Raw genomic sequence first — 10,734 nt, 5'->3', positions numbered from 1 at the left:
CCCTGGGGCCGCTGAAGGGGCCCGCGGAGCCGCGGGCCATGACAGCCTCTGGCCGCCAGGGGGAGCCCTGGGTCGAGCACGCAGGACGTGGAGAACAAAAAATGCTGGCTGGAGCCTGGGACCCTACCTGACCTGTCATGGAAAGTGTTAAATCTGTGCTGTGGCACAGGAAACAAAAACAAAAACAAAGCAAAACAACAACAACAAAAAAACAGGCCTGGGACTGGAGAGATGGCTCAGCAGCGAAGAAGAAGGGGTCATTATTTCTTATTTGTATCTATAATGCATAAACAACACACCTCAATAATTTATAAAAAGCAACAAAAGTGAATAAAGGATTTGAGTAGCTATTTCTTCAGACAAGATACGCAGACCACCAGAAAGCGCATCAAAAGATGGTCAATAATACCACGGGTCTTCAGGTTAACTCAAATCAGAATGTGTGACTTCTGCTCATTAGAATGGCTGTAATCAAAATATAGGCAGTAACGGGTTTGGCAGATGGTTTTGCAGCCCCCGGCTTCATTACTGGTGGGAATGTTAAGTAACCCAAAACAGCACAGCAAGTCTACCCCTAGTTAGAATTGTGCAGACAAGTATTCGTTTATCTTGGTGCAAATAATTGAGGGGTTATTATAAAGCTCATTTTACTTGACATCACCGGCAATCACCTGGACAGAGTCTCACAGAGGGATGGTCTTGTTAGATGTGTGGGGTGTTGTGGGATGACCCAGCCCACTGTGGGCAGCACCATTCCCTAGACAGGGAGTCCTGAAAGTGGAGAAACTGTGCTGAGCCCAAGCAAGCAGCCAAGTGAGCATGCATGCATGCATTTCTTGATTGTGGATGGGATATAGCTCGCTGTTGGAAGTTCCTGCTTACTCCCTCACAAGAACGAACTGTATGTAACCTGGAATAGTGAGTTGAACCAAACCCCTCTCTCCCCTAAGTTGCTTTTTGTTGAAGTATTTTCTCACAGCAACAAATGAACTAGAACACACTCCTATTTATTTTATTTAAACGAAGCAGACAGGATTTTATGACAACATCCTGCCTCAATTCTTTAAACTCCTTCCAAATTATATGCTCCAAATCACTTTACAATGTCATATCCATGTTTTTTTAATGCAATAAATCCATTACTTTAGGCAATAAAAAAATTAGAATCACTTGCCTGTAAAACTACTTGTTACCAGCTAATTATATGTATGCGCTCACGCAGTTTCTAGGAACCACAAGTAAGATGGACAGTTCCGAGTGGTTGTGACCTGGTATTTCCAGCATGCCATGTTCAAATTAATGTCTTCATCCTCTAGTGGTATCTAGAAGAAGGAAGCACCCACACACTGCAGCCATCTTCATAACGTCCTAGCTCCAGCAACAGATAAAGACGTAGGGGAGAGAAGCTGAGACCCCTCCTCTTTGGGGAGAATACCCCTCCAGCTACTGGCCGTGGAAGCCTCTTCTTGGCTGTAATTGTCTGGGGCAGTTTCCATCTCAGGGACCTGGTGTGAGAGAGGGAGACAGAGGGAAAGGGCAGGAGAGGCAGAGAGAAGGAGGGAGGGAGATAAAGACTGGATTCACATTTCAAAGACTTCTGCTGTTCTTATTGAGTGTTAGATTTTTTTAAAGAGATTTTTATTCATTCACTGCATGCTCTTAAGAAATTTGTAGAGACTTCAATTTAAAAAATACTATTTTTTTCTGGGAGTCTACAGAGCCCCCCAAAAGAAAATCCCAGTATCCTGGATTTTAATGACTTCAATGAAAAATGTGTAGCAAATCCAAAATTGAGATAAAAGTTTCATCTGAGGCTTTCTCCTAGTCAACTTTGGTCAATTTGATTGCTCCGACAAATATTACCGTCCTATTTTAAATGCTCAGCAAGAATATATTACCTGGCTACCCACGAGGGTTCCTACTTTGCACAGGCTCCTTCTAAGCCAGCTCCCGATATGTGCTCTGTAGTCATGTGGATTTTGGTAAACTCCAAGGGGCTCTTACCAGGTAAAACCACTGACTCCCCACTTGACTTCCTTTCTTGTCCTCACTGTCGAAAAGGACGTGGGTAGTCAGGGATCTGAATAAGAAGTTAAGCTGGATATATCTGGTTTTTATTTTTTTAGATAAATTTGTGTTCACTATGGCTTCTGTGTCTGTCTAAGCTATTGCTAGCCATAGTGGTGAAGGCTGACTTCTAGAACTATTCTAACTACCGACTGCAGACTCAGTTTACCCCACGTAACCCTGATATAAGGACACTGTCCAGGGGCCACACCACTCTTTCATTACATTGCATCATGCAAGTCAAGTATCTCTCATCCAAAATGCATGAGAGCAGAAATACCTCAGGCTTCATGTGTTTTAAAATTCAGACTATTTGTATAGATACGATGAGGTGTTATGGAGAAGATAAGACCTAAATTTAAATAAAACTTATTTATGTTTCATGTATAATGTACACACATAGGCTGGAGGTAATTTTATGCAGTTTTAGTGAGTTTACGACCTAACAGATAAAGTCAAGTGTGGAAGTTTACCCTGTGCACCATGGCACTAAAAACTTTCTGGTCCTGGAACATTCCAGTCTCCCAGATTAGGGATGAATAAGGTTACGGCACAGCTTTCAGCACCATGTGGCTGGAGCAAAGGTGAGGACTGAACCCATTGGACCAAAAAGTGGTCTAAGGAGAATGAGTCCAGTTGGTAGGCCCGGGAAAATATAAGCAAAGACACTGGACTTTTTATCCACACCTTGTCAAACCCTCTGTTAGTAATAAGAACTTTTGTGAGGAGATGGCTCAGTGGGTAAGAGCATTTGCTGAACAAACATGAAGCCAGGGGTTTGAATCCCCAGCATGGATGTAATAGGCCTATACTGGCCACACCACAGCACTGTGACCCCAGGGAGGATTGCCTGGCCTTGCTGAGACTGTCTCACTCCAGGCTCAGTGAGAAACCTTGTCTCAATAATGTTGAAGATCATTAGAGCAGGGCACTAAGTGTCTTCCTCCAGCCTCTGCAATTCACACCACACACACACACACACACACACACACACACACACACATGAGCTAATAATAATTAACTCAGAATTATCCATATTAAATTATGAATCTAAAACAAATATTCCTGAAGCCTGTAAATAGTCTTGACAAACAACACTCAAGGAGATGAATTGTGTTTCCTCATATACTCTCTCTGGAAACCTTACCAAGTTTCCTAAGGAGGATTACTAAAAGGAAGATTGTTTAGCCCGGTTAAATTCAGCAGTACTCATTTGAGGAAAACAAGCTGCTTTGCAAAACAACTACAGCAGTTTCTGGGAAATCCAACATGATCTGAAGGTACTTATAGAAAAATGAAAGGCAGCCTAGAACAATCCAAAAAGCTCAACTGAGGCAACCAGCCACTTGGTTACAATTTAACTTGTCTGTTGCAGCTTAATTTGTTAATTAGTTACAGGGCCTTTTGCAACCCAGCAAGACCAACTTTCTGAAAAACTAAATTTGGACCAATATTGTTTTCTCAAACCAAGCAGAAGTATCTGGTTGTTTCATTTCATATTCCCGGTGCTGGAAAGACAGCTGTGTTTAAGAGCATTGGCTGCTCTTACAGAGGGCCTAGGTTCAGTTCCCAGCATGCTCATGGTGGCTCGCAACCAATCTCTAACACCTGTTCCAGGGGATCCGACGCCCTCTTCTGGCCTCCATGGGTACTGCACATAGGAGGTGCCTGTACATAAATTCAGGCAAAAGACCCATACACATGAAATAAAAGTAAATATATCTTTTACTTTTTAAAATGTTATACTTTCTCATGGACCAATTAGGTAGCTGCCCCCTGACAAAAAGATGAAAGCCCCGAAAGTTTTTATAGTGGATTCCAGACACAGCAAGGGCCTGCCAGAGCCAAGAAGTGCACTCCTTTCAGCCCTGATATTTTGCTGGAATGTGCTCTGCACTAAAGACTGTGCATCGGCATGAATGGTTTCTGTGCATCATCCTTGAATTCCCTCCAAACAGTGTGGAATGAGGTTTGTTGACGGGAAATGTGGCTGCGGTCTTGTAGCTAGTAAGGACGACAGTCTAAACTGGAGTGTGTGATTGCAAACCTTGACTGTGCCTGGGTGTTATCCCAAGAGGTGATATGTTTTATGAAAATCAGAAAGATCTTTGTAAAGAAAGTAATTTTGCCACGGTGGAGGAAGTAGCCTCGTCAGGTTAGCTCTACAAACGGACACATTTCAAACCATGGGCTATCAGAGACCTGTATTTGATTCTCTGCGCTCTTGCCTACCACCAGCTTGAACTTAGGCGACCCACTTAGGAACCTCAAAATTTCAGCTCCTGATTGGTATAATTGGGATAGCAGTGATTTCTCCAAACGCTTATGCTCGGGATTAAATATGATAATCTATGCAAAGCTCTAACTCTGGGTGGAGGGAACAGACTGCAGAGCAATCTGTGCAAGAACGCAGACCCTGGAGCCCAGCGCCCACACGGAAACTCCGAATCTGCCGCAAATCTCCGTGACTGTAGGCCAGTTTGCTCTGCCCACCTGCACCTCCATTTTCTCACTGCTAAAAAACAGCAATGGTAGCAAAACACTGCTTAATATCAGTGTGTGTGTGTGTGTGTGTGTGTGTGTGTGTGTGTGTGTGTGTGTGTGTGAAGTGCCTAACAGAATGGCTAGCAGAGTATATATATACACAAAGCTGTGTTTGGATTTTGGTTTTTGTTTGTTTGTTTTTTACAAATGTCTTTGAGGGACTTTGAGAAATGGCTCAGCAGTTAAGAGGATTGGCTGCTCTTGAAGAGAATCTGGGTTCAATTTCCAGCACCCACTTGGTGGCTCACAAGCATCTGTAATTCCAGTTCCAGGGGATCTGATGCCCTCTTCTGACCTCTTCAAGCAATGCACATATGTGGTACATGAACATACATGCAGGCAAAACATCTACATGCAAAAATTAATCTACTGCTAAATAAATGGAGAGACCATTTGATCACTTATACAGGTTAAAGCTGTTTTCCTCCAATGTTACAATGTTGGATTTTCTGTTTTGTCTTTCTTTAGGAAAATAGATAAATCGGCAGGTCCTGAGTGATGGGTCTCATGGCTGTTAGAGTGAGGCTGCTGGCGTCGGGGAGCAGGGTGGACAGGAAGAGAGGACAGTGTTAGGAAGGTCTTTTAGGTTCATGTGACAAAGTGACCACATGACAGCAGGGATTTCCTGAGACAGGTGTGTCAGTGTGGCTCCTTACTCACGTGATTCTAAGTTTTAGCAAGGTAGTGTTAAAACCTTCACCCACGCTGACATAGAGCTGGAATTGACTGGGTAGCCACATTGCACACAGAAGGGATGGTGATGTTACCCATGTAGATTTCAACACTCATGCCATGTCACCACAAACCAGGGTACGGTAGGGTTTCTATCCCTGTCTCCTGAGGAGAGGTTGCCAGCTACAACAACTCAAACACTGAGGAAATAACATATAGGAAGCTTGGGAAACTAGCGGAAAGCATTCGTGTCTTTACAGGTGACTTCCAAACTCACAAGACACAAATTCTGAATCACAGAACCTAGACAGTTCCTCAAAGCCCCAGCAGAGGAAACTGCTGTTGTGTGTAAATTCCACCAGGATATAAATTAGAGGAACTCTGTGAATTTGCCTACTCAGTACTTCTGTGTGAGTCTGCCTTGTAGATTGACAGACTAGTCCACAGCTCTCAGGAACAATAGCTGCAATTATATTTAAAATCCCTTTGCACCCTTCAAAAAACCCTCTTTATTCTGATAGAAAACAGACAACTTTTAAAACTTTACTAAGTATTGTTATTGTTTTCAAATCATCTTATAACTTTTGTTTGATTTGTTTGGTTTTTGTGAGTCAAGGTTTTGCATGTAGCCCAGGCTGGCCTCAAACTCACTATGTAGCTCAAGCTGATTTCAGACTCACTGCCCTCCTCTTCGCCTCTGAGGTGCTGGGATTACAATTTTTTTGGGGGGGAGGGGGAGGGAGCTGAGGATTGAACCCAGGGCCTTGCGCTTGCTAGGCAAGTGCTCTACCACTGAGCTAAATCCCCAACCCCACAATATTTTTTTAAAGATGTATTTTTATTTTATGTGTATGAGTGTTTGGCTGCATGAATATCTGTGCACCACATGTGTGCAGTGCCTGTGGAGGCCAGAAGATGGCGTTGGATCCTCTGGAACTAGAGTTACAGATGGTTGTGAGCTGCCACGTGTGTAGTAGGAACTTGCTGCAGGTCCTTTGCAAGAACAACCAGTGCTCTTAACTGTTAAGGCATCTCTCTAGACCCCATTACAGAATCCATATCATAAGCAATATGTGCTGGTTGAAACAGTCTTTGATTTTAAATAAAATTATAAATATGAACAATGGAAACATTTCTGCCTTGTGATATGTGAAGGATCTCAGCAGGATCTGTTAACACTGGCCTTTGAGGTTCCGTTTCAGGAGGTGTTGGGGGGGCTCCAGCCTCACTCTGGAGATAGGGCCAATGCTACCCGTGCATTAGAGAAGACAGAGGCTCAGAGGGCAGAGTGCCTGTGACGGAGAAGGGAAAATCCAGATCTCAGGGTCAAAACTGTCTTCCCTAGACTTGTTAGGCAAGTGACTCATCCATTGAACAAATGCGTTCTGACATCATGTTCTGAAAGAGACATTTCCGTCAGACAGACACGGCTCTCAGAATGTGGACTACACGCTGCCCTTCCCCTCTCTGAGATCCCTGTGCACATGGTTCTTCTCAGGAGGCTTCCACCCAGCGAGGTTCAAGACAGAGGGCCCGGGGTGTGCTGGCATCTGAGATGGTCCACAGTTCCCCAGCCCGCTGCCTCTCAACCTGAAGTCAACTGGGAGGAAGACGTCTCTTTGAAAAGACAGTTCTGGTCCTAGGACATTTTAAAAGTCTGTTTATTGTTGCAGTGCTGTTTTTGGCAAGTTGTCTTCCAGAACACTGCAGGAATACTCTTCATCCCTTAACCTTCTGTTCGTGAAGATAGTGGGATGGGAAGACAAGACAGACTGGACCAGAGATGCTCCTCGATGATATGCCTACACTTAAGGTCTTTTCAAAACTACATTCAGGCTGAAGAGATGTCTCAGCCATTAGGAGCACTTGCTGCACTTGCAGAGGACCCAGATTCAATTCCTCGCTCACAACCATCTGTAATTCCAGTGCCAAGATATCCAGCACCCTCTTTTGGCTTCTGGAGGCACCAGGCACTGGTGTGGGGCGCATACAGACATGCATGCAAGCAAACACTCATACACACAAAATAAAAACAAATAATCTTTAAAAATTTAAAAAAAAATGCAGTCCAATTCACTAAGGCCAGAGAAGGGCCTGAATGTGCATCTGGAGGAATCCCAGGGGTCTGGTACAGAGACTATATTTTGAGTGGCATGGAGCGCAGAGTGCTTTTTAGAGAAGCATAATGCTCTACAAGAATGGGCAAATACAGACTTTTCCCTTTCTTCTGAAAACTACAAGAATCATAAAGATCTCCAGTTGATTGTATTTCTTCCCTTATTACATTACTTTTTCTGTGGAGGTATCTGAATGGGAACTGAATTCTGTTCCTAGGGTCCAGGGATCAAGTGTTGAATAGACTCCCCTCTCCCCCTCACTCCATCCCCAGAGCCGTGGTAAGATGCTGCCTTCCCTTCTAGCCTCATTTGTCTTTGACTTTTATCCTCAAATCTTTCAGCCTCCACCTGTCATCTTTGTAAAATAATAAATAAACGGATAAACAAACAAATAAATAAACAAAAAGCCTTAAATGGTTGAGTGTCCCAGTTGTGATGGTTTCTGTGGTTAGTCAGACTCTGTTGGAGCTGGGTCAGCACTGGAGGTGGCTGTGGAACATCATGACACACAATAATTCACTCCATGCCCTCCAGCAGATGTCCTGTCTCAGCTTGTCAACACGGAACATGTCCCAGCACATCCACCGGACTGTGCTGAAGCCTGGTGTCTGACTTTCTATTTTGAAATAAAGACCAAGAAAATATGTGTGATAATAGATCTGCCTAGGCTTTGCCTAGCTTTCTTCAAAGAGAACACAACACAGCCATGGGACATTCTCACCACTCGGTCACTAGTAGTAACTCAAATTTGCATTTATATTTTTATGTGCAGTCATATTTTTGAAGGGGAAGCACAATTCACTCTGAAATTTCATAGGTTTGTGAATGGATACATGTAAAGCACACCACAGATAGCCTGAGGATAAAAGCTCACCTTCCTGTTTATCTCTTCCTCATCTTATCCCACAAAGAGCCACCATTAATCCCTGTGACTTCCACCATCAAAGTGTCCTTAGCATCCCTCACTGCACTGTCACACTTCCTGTTTCTCATCTGGATGTTTTCCTTCCTCTCTAATGAATTCTAATTCTAAATGAATCTTCTTTTTCTTTCCACTCGTCCCCAACATTTGCTAACACCCAGTGTGTTCCCTTAATTCCTGACAGACTTCAGCGACTTCCACTGCCAGGAAAAGAGGCCTGACTGTCACAAAGGCAAAGCTTAGCAGACCTGGCCGGCTTCCCAGGCTGCCTCATCACCTTCCTCCCTACCCTAGCACAGAGCTTGTACCACACCCCGCCTGCAGCTGCTCAGAGCAGACTTGGGGATCCAGCTGCTTGCCTCCTGAATCTCTCAAATGCCACACATTCCATGGGACTTCATCTTCTCTCCATCAGAATTGTCACACACCCCTCAGTACACCCCCTTCAGTGCTACCCTTAGCTGGTTTGTCTCCCTCTACCCTCTACTTTCTTCAACACATCAAGGTTAATTACAGTGACTCCATCAATGTCTGTATACACTCATTGGTTCTGTTTATAAGGATAAGAATCTAGCTGAAATCTTAAGCATGGCTGAGTCCTGAAAAATATTACCTACAAAGGTTGGAGACCAATGCTTTGTTTTTTTTAAATTTTTTGTTTACTCATGGGGCTGGAGAGATAGATGGTGTTTAAGAACACAGGCTGAGGGCTGGAGAGATGGCTCAGAGGTTAAGAGCACTGAATGCTCTTCCAGAGGTCCTGAGTTCAATTTCCAGCAACCACATGGTGGCTCACAACCATCTGCAATGAGGTCTGGCACCCTCTTCTGTATACATAATAAATAAATAAATCTTAAAAAAAAAAAAAAAAGAAAAGAAAAGAAAAGAAAAGAAAAAAAAACCACAGGCTGCTCTTGCAGAGAACCAAGGTTCAGTTCCCAGCACCCACACAGCAGCTCACATATATCTGTACCTCCAGTTCTAGGCCATCTGGCCTCTGTGTGTGGTACACATACTTGCATATAAGCAAAACACCAGTACACATAAAATTTAAAAATAAATCTTAAAAATAAATAGTTTACCTGGCAGGAAAACGTTCCATAAGCTCCCTTTAAAGGGGGCTTCTGGGGAAAGATGGGTGTCTAGACAGCAGCACTCACTTGCTTTTGGGGAGATGCAGAGCTTCTGTGTCAGTGTGATGTGAACTGGTGTAAGTGGTGGTACAGACGTCTGGTGCAGGCTTCAGTGATATTTGAACACAATACATCTCTAGTCAAGTATATGGTTTGCTTCCTTAAAGTCTTTAAAAACAAAATGTTCTCAGACTAAAAGTGAGTAATCATTTGTCTCTGGTAATGTAACCTGCATGAATTATCTGTGTTTCCCGTTTTCATTCTCACGTGAGTTAGGTCTCAGCATTATATACAAGGAAAATATTGGAAAGATTCTTAATTCTTTGCTGCCAACTGGTGTTCATGGCTCTAACTCTTCAAGGTGATGTCATTTCTTTGGAGGAGGCAATGATTTGGGGATATTTTCAATATATCGACAACATCAGATTCTTTGCTTTGTCCCTCCGTGCCCTTCCCTCCCCCTTCCTCCCCCTCCCTCCCCTTCCCTCCCCCTCCCTCCCCCTCCCTCCCTCCCCCTCCCCCCCCCTCCCTCCCTCCCCCTCCCTCCCCCTCCCTCCTCCATTTGCGGACACATATTAGCCACTCTTTCAGCTGCTGAGCAGGCAGGAATGAACTACACAGGCATGTCCCCTGCTGTCAGCAGGATGATCAGACTAAACAGATGGAGGCAGAGAAGCCATTGATTAAGAAAAAGACATAATTTTTCAGCCACGTTTATTAATCACTGAAAAAAAAATCTTGCTTTTCTGTAGTTTCCAAGATGCTCTTGTACAGATATTTTTACTGTCTCCTTACTTAAGAAATACTTGTGAGAAGTTACTTAATATGCCACTCAAGTGCCTTCCTAATAAACTGGAAATGCAATCAGTTGATTCTTGTGCACTGTTCAATATTGAAACCTTTCTGTCTGTGATGCTTTCATTTCTGAGAGCAAGAGCAAACACTGTAATATACTGCAGCTCACCACTAAAGACTATTTTGCTGTTTTTCTCTACACACGTCTACATTTCTCTAAATTAAATCAACTACTGATTTTCTTCCAAGGTCATTTACCTCCTGTCTTCTTCTTATTATATTCTTCTTATTATTGTTCCCAAGTGCCAGTATCTTAACTACTTTGTTTTTGTACTGACACTTTAAACTATAAGAGGCCTGGGCAGCATGAAAACCATAGCATGCATTAAGCCATCTAGTCTCTTAATGTAGCAAAATCTGTAGTTAGAAAATTAGTAGAATTCTTAGTACTACTTTATTCTATTCCTCCAAATCCTCCTGTGAT

Source organism: Onychomys torridus, chromosome 6 (assembly GCF_903995425.1).
Source record: "Onychomys torridus chromosome 6, mOncTor1.1, whole genome shotgun sequence".
NCBI classification, from domain to species: Eukaryota; Metazoa; Chordata; class Mammalia; order Rodentia; family Cricetidae; genus Onychomys; species Onychomys torridus.
The sequence above is the reverse complement of the archived record's forward strand: the minus strand, read 5'-3'. Positions refer to the sequence as shown.